At 39.5% G+C, this 16,791-nt stretch overlaps 1 long non-coding RNA gene across 1 annotated transcript in view; it reads left to right on the top strand.

Moving 5' to 3' along the window:
• Positions 1-11,221, top strand: part of LOC135706600 (uncharacterized) — a 247,376-nt gene extending 236,155 nt beyond the window's left edge. The window contains exon 3 of the long non-coding RNA XR_010518180.1: positions 11,186-11,221. This is a non-coding gene — a long non-coding RNA (uncharacterized LOC135706600). The remainder of the gene's footprint in view (positions 1-11,185) is intronic.
• Positions 11,222-16,791: the final 5,570 nt, after the last annotated feature.

The raw sequence follows: 16,791 nt of genomic DNA, 5'->3' as shown, positions 1-16,791 counted from the left end.
CATGAAACAAAATTATGAAAGATTTTGAACGTTAATAACTCAGATGCAATGTAAGTAACATTGCAAGTTTTATCGTGGTTTTAAAGCATGCTACAAGTCTAAATTATGGTCTCCAGAACCCTCATAAAACCAAAAAATTTACTTGGGCTTGGACCAATTTCAATCATTTTATCACCATTCGATCAGAAATATTTCTACGCATTTGCTAAATTTAAGACTTTACCATTATTCGAAATGTAACTATTGAAAATAGCACAAAAGTACAACTGTTGCTATAATAATTAAAATTATCACCAATTGCCTACGAAAAGCGATTTTCCTAACACAGCTTTCAAATTTGAATTCCATCCGGTCTCACCAAACGGTGTTTATTCAATCACCACGTGGTGAGTGGTGGTGTTCTCCAGTACATAACGAAAGGCTGCCTGCAAGCAGCGAGCTGCACCCCACATGACCATTCATAGAAGGAGGAAGAAGCCGCTCAGCTATTCATAGGAATCAGTAGCTCTTCGTGAGTCGCTATGGGCCATCTATGTCAAGCGCGTCATACTAAAGAGTATAAACACAGAGGATCCCGCTCAAATTCCTTTCCCTACACAAATCACAAGCTCCTGCTGCAGTTAACAAATAAGATTTATTATATTAGACCCCATAGTCCTACGTCACCATTGCGTACAATTCCATAGGGCTGTCCTTTGTAGTTTTTTGTATTCATGTTCTCTATAATATTATCTTACAGTTAAACCAACAATTAATACGAAACTATCGATTTTAAATTGGCTCACTACTTGACTAGCCTTTTGGTCCCAAGCAAATCGATTAACGTGCCCCATTCTAGACGAAATTCTAGTACTGCACTATGTTTGTTTTGATTCGCTTTGAAAGTTTGACAGATAAAATTAGGGGTTCGTGGTTTTTCCTATGTTTCGAGGGGTGCATCGATTAGCTTGGGACCGAAGATAGAACCAGAGCTGAGCCAAAAAGTTGAGCACGTTTCTCCGGGACCTACCAGTCTTAGAGTTACATCTATGGTTAAACGTAGGAAATCCGAGATCGGATCAGTCGTAAGCCAAAGGTGGATTTTTAATCTCACGCTACTCATTAGCTTCAGCACAGATGCCTTTCCAACAATATTGGATTCATTTCCCAGTCTTTTGCAAACTTTGTAGCGGAATCCGCTGCCTTTACATGTTTCCGCAAATTGCTTCAGTCAGGGCCCAAAAAGTTTCGATTGGCCTGGCCTGGGGACAGTTTGGCGGATTCATCTCCTTGGGTACGAATTGGACCTTGTTGGCTTTATACCAGGCTACCGTGTCCTTGGTAAGTAATGAACCGACACCACATCCGACCAAAACAATAGTGAGGCGTCGTGATTGCGGATCATGGGTAACAGAAGTTTGTTTAATCACTTGCGCATGTAAACTCCGGTTGTCATTGTCTCCGTTGTCACAAACGGTTTGGAAAGCATACCACACTCACAAATGGCTTGTTAAACCATAACTTGATTAACTAGGAAGAGTTTTGTAATCAAATTTAACGTATGATCGGCATCGTCCATAATCACGCTCACCGATTTTCCGCACAGCAATTGGTCTTATAACTTCCGAGCCCTCGGTTTGACAGATGCGGCTTGTTTTCCACTCCGCTTTGGCTTCTTTTGCGTCTTATACGTCTTTAGACCCATTCCTGCCTTAGCCCGCTGGACGTTACTCTTCGAGGATCCCACCTTTTTAGCCACGTTGCGAACCGAAGCACTTTTTTTTGTGAGTGAAAGCTTGCACGATTTTTCGGTCAAGATTTCAATTTACGTCCAAAATTTTGCTTGTCCTGGAAAGTTGCTTCATCATCATACTGTTTACGAATCTCGTTTCGAACGGCTCCGATGCTTACACCTTCCAATTTCGCTAATTGACTCAGAAAAATGTTGAGGATATTACACCATTTGTGCACGATCTGTTTGCACTTTTCCGGAGAAATGCTTCGCATTGTTACGGAAATGTAAAGAACTGACACTTGCAATACACGAAACTGTTGGTCGAAATGTAAACAATGATTCAGCGTGATAATCAGCTGTTTAAACGTCATCTGAAACAAGCAGGGGTGTTCCAAAGTCGTGCTTAGACATTTTTTAAAAATATTTTGAAACTAACCAACCTCAAATGAAAGAGGGGCTTCTAAGATTACGATTGGTGGGTGTTTCAGCGATACTGATTTTTTTTTATTTTGACGTTATTCTACCATACACACCGTGGATACAACCGAGCATCAACCCAGCCTGGTTGTTCAACCAGATTGCAGTGTGTATGGGGCACATTATTTGACAAAGGCTATTCATCTATCTTGCTGGTCTCGTCTACTACATCTTTTAGCATCTGGAATCAGGGTACATGTCGAAAGATAATCCTGGTTGAAGTTCATCGCCATTTGCGTTTGAATTGCGTTCTGCAGTACCATTTACATGAAGGCAAAGGATTTTTTCTCTTTCGTTAAAAATACAATCTTATCGTTTAAAACTTACATCCTCACATCAATAATGTAAGCTAAAATTTACGAAACTGCCAATCACGCGTTTGGTGAATGAAAATGGCCGTTAACGCCTGGGGCATGAGTACCGGTGGGAGTTCATAGTAGCGTGTAGCGGCTCGTTAGTGTTTCGTTCATGGTCACGATTTAAATATTTTCACTTCTTAATTGGATTGATAACGTGGCTCGCAGTTGACTGACAAACCAGTTCCTCGTGTGTTCCGGCGATGCAAGGTCACATGACCAGTTGATTTTATTTTGCATTGCAGTGGGTCTGAAGGTAAAACGTTGCAATGTTATTAATTCCCATGTACCGTTTGACAATTGTCATCGAGATGAGAAAAAAAAGATCCAGGGTGCTGCAAATTTAAGCGCTCCCATCTTGTTATCACTATCCACTGCCAACTAGAATAATATGAGAGCGACAGGCAGTTTTAAATGTGGTTTTCTACCATACCTTCAATCTTATATCTGTAAAAATAGTGTCACAAAGTGAGGGTTTAACTCCCGCTCCAGCCGGTGGACCTTTTAGCAACACGAAAATTTCCCCACTGGTCTACTCTGTGTTCTGTTTTCCGTTGTCTAGTGTTACGTATTCAGTCTGTCCACCCTCTTGTTGCAGACGGTGTCAATTGTCTTTATTTTTTAAAGATCTCCAGAGTCATGAATTGGCCTTAGCAATTTTCCAATTCTCATCATACTTGTAGACTTGATGAGACTCTTATTTTGTTGGGAATCATTGTGACTTGTTTGACACTATGTGAGGGATTCCATCCAGAATGAGCTCAAAAACCTGAAATTGTGCTCGATCATCTTCGATTTGGGTGAAAATTGGCTCATGTTTTCTGTCTGATAGTCCCAGTATTTTTGGCACAATAGGTGACCATTTTGACTCAAGAGTAATTTTTGAAAGGGACCTTTGTGTTATTGTACACGTATTATTTAAAAAAATGTACCGTAAAACGGGGTTACATTGATAGTTTTTTAAAGTATATGCTAAATAATTTTTACAGCAATGAATATTTTTAAAATTTTATATTTTTAAAACAAATACTAGCGGCGCCGGTGGTGTAGTGGTAAGCGTGATTGCCTCTCACCCCAGCAGGCCTGGGTTTAATCCCAGTCGGCGCCACCGGGATGTTCTGAGGCATAACATCTCTGATCTCGCCTTCATTCGGAAGGGAAGTAAAGCCGTTGGTCCCCGGTTCATTAGTTGATGGGTCGATAGGTAGGGTCCAGGTGTGGGAGCTGCCTCCCTGGCGTCGGTAGCATTGGTGCTCAGCACGGAAAACAAGATCGACGGAAAACAGATCAAGGAAAAAAAAAATAATAAAACAAATACTGATTATCCAAGAGTCAATTCGTTAGTAATATGCTTAATGGAAATTTAAGCATTTGCACTATTTTTTTTTTTAGTTTTGTGACGGAACTTCAGTTTTTTGATTTGGGGTTACTTTGATAATGCTCGATGAATGTAGAAAAAAATGGGTGAAGCTCGAACAATTTAGTTCTTTAAATATGAAACTTTGAATGAGTATATAATTAGAAAACATTATAAGCAATAAGAATACAACACCATTCCGTCTCGCACGCTGAGCCGATCAAGTCGCATCGGTCTCGTTGTACGACACTAGTTTTTGAGTTTTTGAGTTTTTCCCCACGCGAGGGTTTTTTCTCGCCAAAGTTAGTTGGCATAGTGTTAAGACAACTAGTGCGCGAGTGAGGAAGCCGTTAATCATACGCCGAGCGCTTTGATTACGGTCCAGCTTTAACATCAACATCTGTAAAATCATCACCACTATCGGCCCATTGATAGCAACAACGAAAGCACGTTAAATTGCCTACCGAGGCGAAAGAGGCATACCAGCTGCAAGGCTATCGACCCAACAGCCGTTGGGGAATACAATAGCATCGCACCAGTCATCTGCCGCCTCAGTGCAATAGGTATACCGTGTCGCTTTGTTTTCACCAGTATCGCATCTCCCCGCATGGTCCAGTATTAGATTAGGCTGGGTCATAATTAGGGTGATCCAAAATCTTGTAAATAGTATATATCTATAATTATTTTTTTTTCTTGATTTTTTTTTCTCGTACTATTTTTAAGTAGAGTATAGTTAGGGTGATCCAATTTTTTTTTTCAGTATATATATATATTTTTTTTCTATTTTTTTTTCTTGGTTTTTTTTTTGTTTCTTTCATATTACTCTTTAGTAGAGTAAAACTATATCAATTTTTTTTTTGTTTATTTTTGCATTTTTGTTTTTCTATTTTTGATATTATTTGAAATTACTGTAATTATTTGTAAAATATTTACCAAAAACACCATTGCGGCGATATTTAACCGCAATGGATGAAAATGATAAAGGCGGGGGATGGTCGCTTTCCATCTCAGACGACGCAACTCTTGATTCCACCTCACACGAAAGTCTCGAGGAAGTTGTGGAAATGGAAACCCTTGACGTTCCAGTTGACTCGCTCTCCAGCAAAAATACTGGAGCATATCCCAAGAAAAGATATCGCCCACAACCCTCTCCTCCACCATCTCCTCCTCGTCCACCTGCACCCCCCACACCATTGCCCCCGAAAACCTCTGCGCTCCCCCGCCTAAAGGCTTACCCAGAAGCCTCGAAAGGCCCATGGGTTGTTTTTTTCCGGCCCAAACAAAAACCTTTGAACATTCCGAGGATCTCTAAGGATCTAACAACACATTTTTCGGCCGTTACCGATATTTTCAAGGTAACACCAATAAAACTGCGTGTTACCGTTGATGACCGGAAGCAGGCTAACCAAATTGTTGCGTGCGAGCTTTTTTCATTGGAATACCGAGTCTACATACCCAGTAGTGAGGTAGAAATTGAAGGAGTGGTCACCGAAGCGAGTTTGACTAGTGATGATTTCTTGGATCCCGATTCCTTCGGAATCTTTAAAAACCGTGCCCTGCCGAAGGTGAAGATATTGGACTGCCTTCAAATGCAGTCAGTATCCGTAGTAGGCTCCAAAAAAACGTATTCCTTGTCAAACTCGTTTCGTGTGACCTTTTCGGGTTCAGCGTTACCTCACTACGTCGCTATTGGCAAGGTTCGGCTGCCTGTACGTCTGTTTGTACCTCGGGTAATGAACTGCTCGAAATGTAAACAACTTGGTCATACATCGGACTACTGCTCGAACAAACCACGCTGCGATCAGTGTGGCGAGCAACATCAAGAGGGCCCTTGCGGTGCTCCTCCAAAATGCGTGTACTGCAAGGAAAGCCTGCATACCCTGACTGACTGCCCGAGGTACAAACAGCAGGGAGAAAAACTTAAGCGGTCTCTGCAAGCTCGCTCCAAGAGAACACTAGCAGAACTCTTGAAGAATACCGCTTCATCTTCCCAGACCACACCAAAAAACAGTAACACGTTCTCCATTTTGCCAGTTGATGATCTAGACTCTGACTCAGAGGGCGGTGAGGGTAGTCCGTTTGTCTTTAAAGGCAATACGAGAAAACGAGCAAAAAAACACACCACCGAAAAGCCTCGTAAGGCCACTCGTACGGACCACCCTCCCACCTTGGAAAAATCAAGAGGTAACGGAAATGCACCGAAACCCATTCCACCGGGTTTTCAACCTTGTAATTATGACAAGAACTTTCCGTCACTTCCAGGATCATCTAAAACCCCAGATGTCCCAGTTTTTCGGCCAGAAAAGCAGCTGAATAATCAGCAAGAACATGCCCCCATGTTCACGTTTTCTGGTATTGTGAATAGCTTCTTCAGTATATTCAATATCTCTGACTCAACGAGGTGCCAATGGTGAAAAATCTTTTGAAGCAACTAGCTTCTAGGTGGTCCTTCCTTGCATCGATCATATCCTTTGATGGATAATTCTCCGAATGAGGTCGGGGATATGATCTCTGTTCTTCAGTGGAACTGTAGAAGTCTTATGCCAAAACTTGACACATTTAAATTTTTAGTTAACAACTCACTTTCTGATGCATTTGCCCTTTGTGAAACATGGCTCTCTTCAGACAACGATCTTGCTTTCCACGATTTCAACATTATACGCCTTGACCGCGCAGATTCGTATGGAGGGGTGCTTCTGGGGATCAACAAGCTCCATTCCTTCTATAGAATCGATCTGCCTTCAGTGACAGGCATTGAAGTAGTTGCATGTCAGGTTAATATTCGAGGTAAATGCCTCAGTATTGCCTCAGTATATCTTCCACCGAAAACCGCGATCTCTCGTCAAAGTTTCGCGGATATCTGCACGGCTATGCCGGAGCCACGGTTGATCTTGGGAGATTTTAACTCTCACGGTACAGGCTGGGGGGAACTGTACGACGACAACCGCTCAACCTTGATATACGACATGTGCGACTTCTTCAAAATGACAATTCTGAACACCGGGGAAGCAACACGAGTAGCCAAACCTCCAGCAAAAATAAGCAGATTAGACCTCTCACTTTGTTCGAGTTCACTATCGTTGGATTGCTCGTGGAAAGTAATTCAAGATCCCTACGGTAGTGACCATTTGCCAATCAAAATTTCTATTACCAATGGTTCATCTTCTACTCGCTCGGTCGACATCGCGTACGATCTTACGAAAAACATTGACTGGCGAAAATTCGCGTCCGCGGTTCTTGATGCCAGTCAATCGGTTGACGTACTTCCTCCGCTGGACGAGTACTCCTTTCTCGCGCGTGTCATCATCGATTGTGCGCTGCGAGCACAGACGAAACGTGTTCCGGGTGTTTCCGTCCGCAAGCGACCTCCCACCCCGTGGTGGGATAAGGATTGCACCGACGCGAACAGCGAGAAGTCCGCCGCGTTTAAACGCTTCCGCAAACACGGTAAGGTCGGGGATTTCGAGCGGTACACCGACCTCGAGAAAACCTTTAAGGACTTAATTAAAGCAAAAAAACGCGGATACTGGCGTCGGTTCGTCGATGGTTTGTCGCGAGAGACTTCCATGAGAACACTCTGGAATGTCGGCAGGAGAATGCGAAACGCGTCATCACCGATTAATGAAGACAAGGAGTACTCGGACAGATGGATTTTCAGCTTCGCGCGGAAAGTTTGCCCGGATTCGGTACCGGTTCAAACCAACGTTCGTGATCGTCCGTCGGGTAATAACGAAGTAGATTCCCCGTTTTCGATGGTGGAATTCTCACTTGCTCTCCTTTCATGTAACAACTCAGCTCCAGGAATGGATAGAATCAAGTTCAACTTGCTCAAAAATCTCCCAGACGTCACGAAGAGACGCTTGTTGAACTTATTCAATCAATTTTTGGAGCACAACATTGTTCCGGATGATTGGAGGGAAGTAAGAGTTATCGCCATTCGAAAACCCGGTAAACCCGCGTCGGATTATAACTCGTACCGTCCCATCGCGATGCTGTCCTGTATACGGAAATTGTTGGAGAAAATGATTCTTTTTCGTCTAGACAAATGGGTCGAGTCGAATGGTTTACTTTCAGATACGCAATTTGGATTTCGGAGAGGCAAAGGAACGAGCGACTGTCTTGCGTTGCTTTCAACTGAAATTCAACTGGCCTATGCGCAAAAACAGCAAATGGGTTCAGTTTTCTTGGACATTAAGGGGGCTTTTGATTCTGTTTGTATCGATGTCCTTTCGGATAAACTCCACGATAGTGGGCTTTCACCAATTATGAACAACTATTTGAGCAACTTGTTGTCTGAGAAATATATGAGCTTTTCTCATGGAAACTCGACAACTTCACGAATTAGTTACATGGGTCTCCCCCAGGGCTCATGTTTAAGCCCCCTTCTTTATAATTTTTATGTAAAAGACATTGATGGTTGTTTTGATGAAAATTGCTCGCTTAGGCAGCTTGCAGATGACGGGGTTGTGTCCGTTATAGGGCCAAGTGCACCGGACCTGCAAGGACCATTGCAAGATACCTTAGACAATTTGTCTACTTGGGCAATGAAGCTGGGTATCGAATTCTCTCCGGAGAAAACTGAGTTGGTTGTTTTTTCTAGGAAGCATCATCCTGCACAGTTACAGCTTCAACTAAAGGGTAGAACAATCACTCAAAGTATATCTTTCAAGTATTTAGGTGTCTGGTTCGATTCCAAAAGCACGAGGGGAAAACATATTACGTATGTGAAACAAAAATATGTACCAACAAAGAATCAATTTTCTTCATACAATTACTGGAACTTGGTGGGGAGCACACCCGGAAGATCTGATCAGGTTGTATCGAACAACCATCTTGTCGGTTCTAGAGTAAGGTAGCTTCTGCTTTCAATCCGCGACGAAAACACATATCCTGAAGCTGCAACGGGTGCAATACCGTTGCCTCCGAATCGCGCTTGGCTGTATGCACTCGACGCATACGATGAGCCTCGAAGTACTCGCGGGTGTTCTCCCACTGACAGATCGTTTCGCGGAACTGTCCTTCCGGTTTCTTATCCGTTGTGAAGTAATGAACCCATTGGTAATAGAAAATTTTGAGAAGCTGCTCGACAGAAATCCTCAAACAAGATTCATGAGTCTCTATTACGAGTACATGACGCTGGAGATTGGCCCTTCTTCATTCAATTCCTCTCGTGTTTGCCTCCAAGACTTTTATAGTTCCTCTGTAAATTTTGATCTGACCATGTTGCAAGAAATCCGTGGAATACCAGATCACCATCGGTCGATGGTTGTTCCCTTAATTTTTGCAAACAAGTACCACCATGTTAGTAACAATAAGAGTTTTTTCACAGATGGGTCAACTATAAACGCTTCTACTGGATTTGGAGTATTCAACGAATTTCATAGCGCCTCATATCAACTGCAAAAACCCTGTTCCGTATACGTTGCGGAACTAGCAGCCATATTTTACGCAGTAGAGCAAATTGCCTCACTACCATCTGATCACTATTTTATTTTTACTGATAGCCTTAGCTCGTTGGAGGCTATTCGATCAATGAGGCCGATGAAGCACTCCTCGTATTTCCTGACCGAAATCCGAGCTAAATTGAGTACTTTATCTAACTGCTCCTATACTATCACCTTAGTTTGGGTCCCATCTCATTGCTCAATTCCGGGTAATGAGAAAGCGGACTCGCTAGCTAAGGTGGGCGCTATGGAAGGCGATATTTTTGATCGACAAATCACCTTTGCGGAATTTTTTTCAATTACCCGTCAGCACGTCCTCACCAACTGGCAACAAAAATGGAATGAGAGTGATCTGGGAAGATGGTTACATTCTATTCTCCCACAGGTGTCGAACAAGCCATGGTTCAAAGGATTGGACATGAGCCGTGACTTTATACGTGTCATGTCAAGGCTCATGTCCAATCACTACTCGTTAGACTCGCATTTCTTCCGAATCGGGCTCGCAGGCAGCAATTTGTGCGCTTGTGGTAGTGGCTATCACGATATCGACCACGTACTTTGGTCATGCACCCTACATTGTGTTGCTAGATCCGAGTTATCCGCATCCCTCAGGGCCCGAGGAAAACAACCTGGGCCGAGGGTTAGAGACATCTTGGCGAGCCGAGATCTCGATTATTTTAATTTAATTTATGTGTTTTTAAAACGGATCGATCTGAGGATTTAGTAGTTAGTGTCATCTTGTGTTCTCTCAAGTTGCTAGGTCTCCATCGGTGTACCCCCATGTTTGTCTTTTTCTCCAGTATGTCGCTTAGTTCTAGATCAAGAGCACATTGCTCTAAAAAACCTTGTGTTCTCAATCCCTACCCTGCCACCCGTTTGTTACAATTTGTTACCCCTAACCTCGAGAAAGCCGCGAGTAATCGGCCCCCGCTTTACTAACGTTAGTTTTAAGTAATTTTGTACCCAAACGATGAATATCGGCTCCGCAAAGCTACGGCAAATGAGCCTGGAAAAATAAACGCATTATAAAAAAAAAAAAAAAAAGAATACAACATTGAATTTGTGATGGCTATATAGGAAATACATTTAATAAGTGATGGTTTGAGTGCTTTTTCAAACAGGTGAAAAAACACGAAAATTGTTTTTTTTTTTAATATGTTTGTAAAATATGTAATACATACTATATAAAAACTATATACGATATCAATGGATATACCCAAGGTTGCAAAGACTCATTTCAGCTAAAATAATGTTTTTCGGAATAATAAAACCAAAAGATGGTATGATGGCATGTTTTACTTGTAACTTACAAGAAGAGGTAACAAAGTATGCGCTGGAAACATAAAACCTGTAAATTTTGCTTTCTATGAGTCACAATCAGCGATTTGCTGATCGCTGAGTGAGTGAGTGAGTGAGTGAGTGAGTTTGTGAAAAATCGCTGATTGTGACTCTCATGAAGTGAAATAAACAGGTTTAATATGTCAAACAAATTCTTTGCAACCTCTTCTTGTATCCTACCAATTCAAAATTTGATCATGGCATCTAATTATTTCATAATTTAGAAAAACATTGTTTCAGCTGAAATGAGTCTTTGCAACCTTGGATATACCCTAAGCTACAATATGAATCCAACGTTTCTAATTTGGAAAAAGCGTAGCGAGTAAATTTAATCTTTACATTATACTAACAAAGCTACCCGCATTATCAAAGATACCCCGTTTTACGGTAGTTCAAAAACAGTTGGTTGTAGAGAAAAATTGACAGGCAAAGAGTTGTAGGGAAATAACTAAGCTTTATGAAAAATGTACCCTGAACATTTTTTTTTCGTTTTATATAGGGGAATTTACGTATTCTCGTCAATCTAAGCAGCGTCCGCACTTCTATTAGCATTTTTTCAGCATCACGCACATATCACGTGTCTGTTTGTTAACATTCATCTGCTGCTTGCTTCTCTATCCATTCCAATCGACAGAATTTTTCAAAACGGTTTGAAAGCGTTTTTACAATGCTGCAAACTTCTCAGGTGAGTGTGACTATTGTCGGCTGCCTCTTTTTCTTCGGCAACCTTCCCATTAGAACTGCGTGTTAACCAGCTGTTCTATTATCGGCAACTCGAAATCAGCCCCATTTTGTAGTGCGTATGCTTCATTTGAAGAAAAATCTGGCATAATAGGATTGCTCGGTCGTACAAATATAATCAGATTGAAGCTGAAAGACTAAAGAATCGTTTGGATACATTCAGGGAAGTGTGTCGATGGGAAAACATAGTGAAATTATCGTTTAAATTTTGGTTGCCGAAAACAGTCAATGGGTGCCGAAGCCGACATTTACCCTATATATGAAAAAAACAAAAAAAAATAATAAACGTTAATATTCAAATAACAAAAAAAAACGTGTTTTGGATTTTTATATTGTTTTTATAAAAAATTTACGAAAACGCGGACATTTTAAAAGCCATCCAGGATGGAGCAATTTTTCATAAAAAAGTTTTTCTAAGAGCAACTTTTGAGGCACTTTTACATTTGTACTACAACTTTCCCCCAAAGAACGCGTTACCCACTGAGTTCCCGAGCAAAATCCAGCGTCAAAATGACAGCAAATTGAAATAAAGTTTTGATATCAACATCAAACTGAAATCGTAATTTGATTTCAGTTTACGCAATTGACAAATTTGATACCAAATTTTTTTTTCATTTTGCTGTACATTTGCTCTTCAAAAATATGTTCCCAAGTAGCACTTGTGACTAGTGTTGCAAATATAAAAAAAAATTAAAAGTTGCACAATAGTCACATTAAAGACACGTGTTACATGTCAGGTTACACAAGATTAAATATAGTTATCTTTTCGTCATTTGGAAACCGAAATTATAAAAAGCAGCTGAGTGGTTACTAAGTGATAAAGTTGTAATCTTATTTTCAAACTGCCATGAATTTTCTAATCACAATATAGTTTATGGTTAGTTACATAGGAACTAGGAATATTAAAGTCAGGTGTTAACGTTTTTGCAACACATATTCCACTATGTTTTATTTATTTTTGTTGATAACAAAGTTGATTTATCATCGGGCAAACAATAATGGATCGTATGAAATTTATTCATGAAAAAGACAGGAAATTGTGGAAAAGATCAAACGTAATGGTAATTTCACAAAAAAAAAGAAAGCGATGATTCAAGAGGCCCAAAAGTCTAAAGCAAACAAATGCAATCCAATTGAAAACTGTGCATTAAACATTTAATCTGGCACATCTCCAACATTGAATAATAATAATCTACCAGAAATTTTCTCAAATCTGAATCAATCTGTGAATTTTGCTGAAATTTTCGAAAGACGTAGCAACAATGTGGATGAGGTGGATAGTGACAACGATGATGCTGATGAAGCAACGGAAAAGCAAGATATGTTGGATTTTCGAGAAGAGGCGAAGAATTGGGCTATAATCTTTCAAATAAAGCATGTGGCTAAAAATGCATTGTTCAATATCCTGAAATCTCATATTCCGGATAATGTTCTTCCAAAAGATGCACGGACGTTGGTAGGCACACCACGGAATACAAATATCAAGACTGATAAAAATATTGGTGGAGAATATTGTCACTATGGTTTATAAAAAGTTCTTGAAAACACATTTACGCCATTTGAAAACATTCGATCAGAATTATCATTGAATGTTAACATCGATGGATTACCCACATTCAAAAGTTCAACAACATCTTTTTGGCCCATTCTTGTAAACGTACATGAAATGAGCCAGAACATTTCTCCGATGATAGTTGGGATCTTCTGTGGAGAAAGTAAATACTGTTAACCAACTAATGGATAATACCAAACTAAAACGAAATTTATTTATTTTTAGTAAAACCAAAGGATGTAAATGCATTTTTATCCCCATTCGTTATGGAGTTGAATGATATTCTCCAAAGCGGACTCATAATTAAAGAAAACACTATATCAATTAAACTTCGATGCTTTATTTGTGACACGCCTGCACGGTCAATGCTTCGAGGTCAGTAGCCTGTAGTGTTAATCTTCAAAATCTCAATTAATTGAAATATTTTTAGGAGTTATTGGTCACAATGGTTACAATTCATGTTTGAAATGCGTTACCGAAGGAGAGTACTGTCACAACTTTAAAACAATGATTTTTCCTGAAATGGATGCAGGTCTGAGAAATGACAAAGATTTTCGATCCAGAGTATATGAGGGTCATCATAAATTCGATAGTATTCTTGAGGAGATTCAAGGGTTGGATATGGTGAAAGATTTTCCTATCGGTGATTCATTACATCTGATTGATTTAGGAATAACTAAACGCTTTTTGAACGGTTGGAAGTCAGGCACACTCAACAATCATAACGCGAAATGGTCAGGAAAGCAATTAAACGATGTATCAGTTTTTTAAAGTCATGCAAACTACCTCGTGAATTTCAACGCTCAGTAAGAGGATTGGAACATCTTCCACGTTGGAAAGGTACAGAACTTAGAACATTTCTGTTATATTTGAGTGTTATAGTATTGAAAAAGTTCTTTACTAGCGAAGATATTCTCGATCATTTTCTGAATTTCTACTGTGCAATTCAAATTTGCATGAGGCATAATCAAAATTCACAAAACTTTGAAGTTGCACAGAGCTTAATAACTGATTTTCTTAAAGGTGTGAAAGTTTTGTATGGGGATCAGTTGTTTTGCAGCAATATGCATAGTTTAATCCATTTAGCTGAAGACGTCAAAAGATTCGGATCTCTAGGAACATTTGATGCATTTGATGCTCGAAGGATATGTGAAATTGAGGGAAACACATCTAACAAAGCATGTCATAACCCTACATCAACAAAAAGTCCAGTTTTAAAACGAAAAATCTCTAATTTAAGCATCATGAACCCCATTTTAATTGCATTGATTCAAGATGATTCTGAATTGTATTCATTTCTTGATATGAAAGACTTTTGTATTGATACGCAATCGAATGTGAACCCGTGGATTCTCAAAACTAGTATGAAAACTGTTTCAGTCAGCTACATTGCAAAACATGTTTCATCAAATGATATTCTATTAATTGGAAACACTCTCATCGACGTCTTTGATTTGTTTATAAAACCTTTTGTTTCATCATCATTACACATCTATGGATCAAACATGGAATACACAGTTGACTTGCAGGTTTAAAGGCTCGACAAAATATTTTGTAAAATGGTAAAAAATGATTGTCAGGATATTGCTTTGCCCAAATAAGTTTTCCTCCCACTTATTCATACACTTAAATGATTAAACATATTTTGATTATTTAAAGTATTATTTAAGGTATGAAAACATAAGAATGCATTGATATTTTTTATATTTAAAACCAATCAAAACAAAATTAGCCTTACATTTTTATTCATAACAACCCCACATTTATAATCAAAAGAATACCAAATAAAAAAGAGAATAAAAAAAAAATAAAAATTTCTTTTCGATTTCTTATCAATATTATTTCTCAACCAAAACCTTAGATTCACAGTGTTAGATGACTGCTCCAATCTGCTTACAGTTCTGCTTCAAGTGAAGTGTCAGAATCATTGCTACTTTCGAACATCTGCTCTGATCTGATACTTTCACTATCATGCGATGATAAACGCTGACGTTTTAAAAAAGTATGTTGATTTTCTTCTGCGTCTTCTTTCTTGGGAACTTGTGGCTGTCTCCTCTTCCTTGTGCTTGAAGCTCGGTGATCTCCATATCCTTGTTCAAAGCGCTTGGATTCAGTGTTCTTATACCTCAAATGGTCTTTAAACAATTTGTCATTCTCCTCTCGGGTGTGTGACAAATCAGCGGCATGCACCAAACGATAAATAAATTTAATAAATTCCGGAAAAGATGCTTCAAAAGTAACATGCTTCCCTGAGTCTGATGAAGAACTCTTCTTTGCACGTTTGTTTCCCTTCCAAGAATATGGTAGGAAAACAACAGGCGTCACGAGCTTTTATTATATTATCTTCCGGAAGAATGGTGCACTCTCATGAGATTCATCAACTGGCTCAAAATTCCCTTATTTTCTTTTTTTCAATTTTACCCTTGATTATTGTTTTTTTTAAATATTTTTAGGAACAAATTGCATTAAATATGGAGGCAAATTGAGTTCAGGTGATCACAAGTAGAGGCGAAAAAAATCACTTAAAAACAGAATTGAGTGTTATTTATCACACCATTTATTGATGCTATTTTTTACCTTATCGATTTCATTGTCGTATCCGGTCAGGTAGCTCTGCTGGAACGTATTTTGTGCTGCATCGACGTGCAAAACCATTGGATCTGTTACCGTTGGCTGCATGGCTTGGTGTATCACAGGATTTTGAACAGCTGGAGGATTATTCAGCTGAAGAGTTTATGGTATAGAACCCATGTCCAGAGGCTGTTTGATCTGCATAGATGGATGACCGGTCAGGCTAGTTTGTGATGGTTTGACGTGGAAATCTGATGGATTCGTGATTGCATTGTCAGATGGCCCTGGAGCGTAAATATCACTTACAGGTTCAGCAGGCTGTGTCTATAAGTTAAATAAATAAATAAATACCGATACCTTTCAAATTGTGTTAGCTTACCAATTGATAACTCTTTGATTGGAACTTGGGTTGCTATTTTCCTGGTTTTGCCCGTGTTCCGCGATCCAATTGAAGAGCATCTTCAGAATCGGTTATCTTGTCCAACATACCGATCACTTCCTCCGCTTGTTGATATGTTTGCGCACGTCCGACCAGCTTACAGTTCTGCTTCTTCCAGCTTTGTTTGTCTGGTACCGATTCCTCATTTGTAGACAGCGATACCAAGCTATTCGGCGGCCAATAAACACATTTATCCTGCACCCAATTTGCAGGAACGGCAGTTAAGGAAGGCATTGCCTTTTTAGATTTTCGCGTTTGCACAATACAGAACGACATAGCGATTTCTGATTGCGAACAAATTGACTCGAGTTAATTCACAAAAATCACACAGAACAGGCACAGTAATCACGGTACTTTGATTTTCTGTTGCACTTTATTTACCTCCAAACGTCAAAGCGATCGAGTTGCACTAAAACAATACTGGTGATGAAAATAGGTTGCTGTGTAACTAAAAAAAACAGAGGATAGTTACATTTGTGCCACAACATATATTTTAGATACTATGTCACTAAAATAGAGCTAGTACTGGTGACAACGTAACTTTATAGAAGATTCATTGTAATTACAGATGATAAACTCAGATTACATGTTACCAGATTGTGACAAATGTTTTACCTGATGCGTTTGATCAACACTGCTTGTAAAAAGTTTTTGTGAAACTTATGCTATCTGAAGATATAAAAAAAAACGCTGTTTCTTCTAAAAGATAGTATAAATATATGTATTTCTAGTATATACAAAATTAATAAAAATAAGTTTATTAAAAATTAAATTATTAATGAGCAGTGCGTTGAAACCGATA

The sequence above is a fragment of the Ochlerotatus camptorhynchus genome, unplaced genomic scaffold, assembly GCF_037179485.1.
Source record: "Ochlerotatus camptorhynchus isolate MF236.1 unplaced genomic scaffold, CSIRO-AGI_Acam_v1.1 ptg000284l, whole genome shotgun sequence".
NCBI lineage: Eukaryota > Metazoa > Arthropoda > Insecta > Diptera > Culicidae > Ochlerotatus > Ochlerotatus camptorhynchus.
Note: the sequence above shows the minus strand (reverse complement) of the source record. Positions and strands in the feature narration are given on the sequence as shown.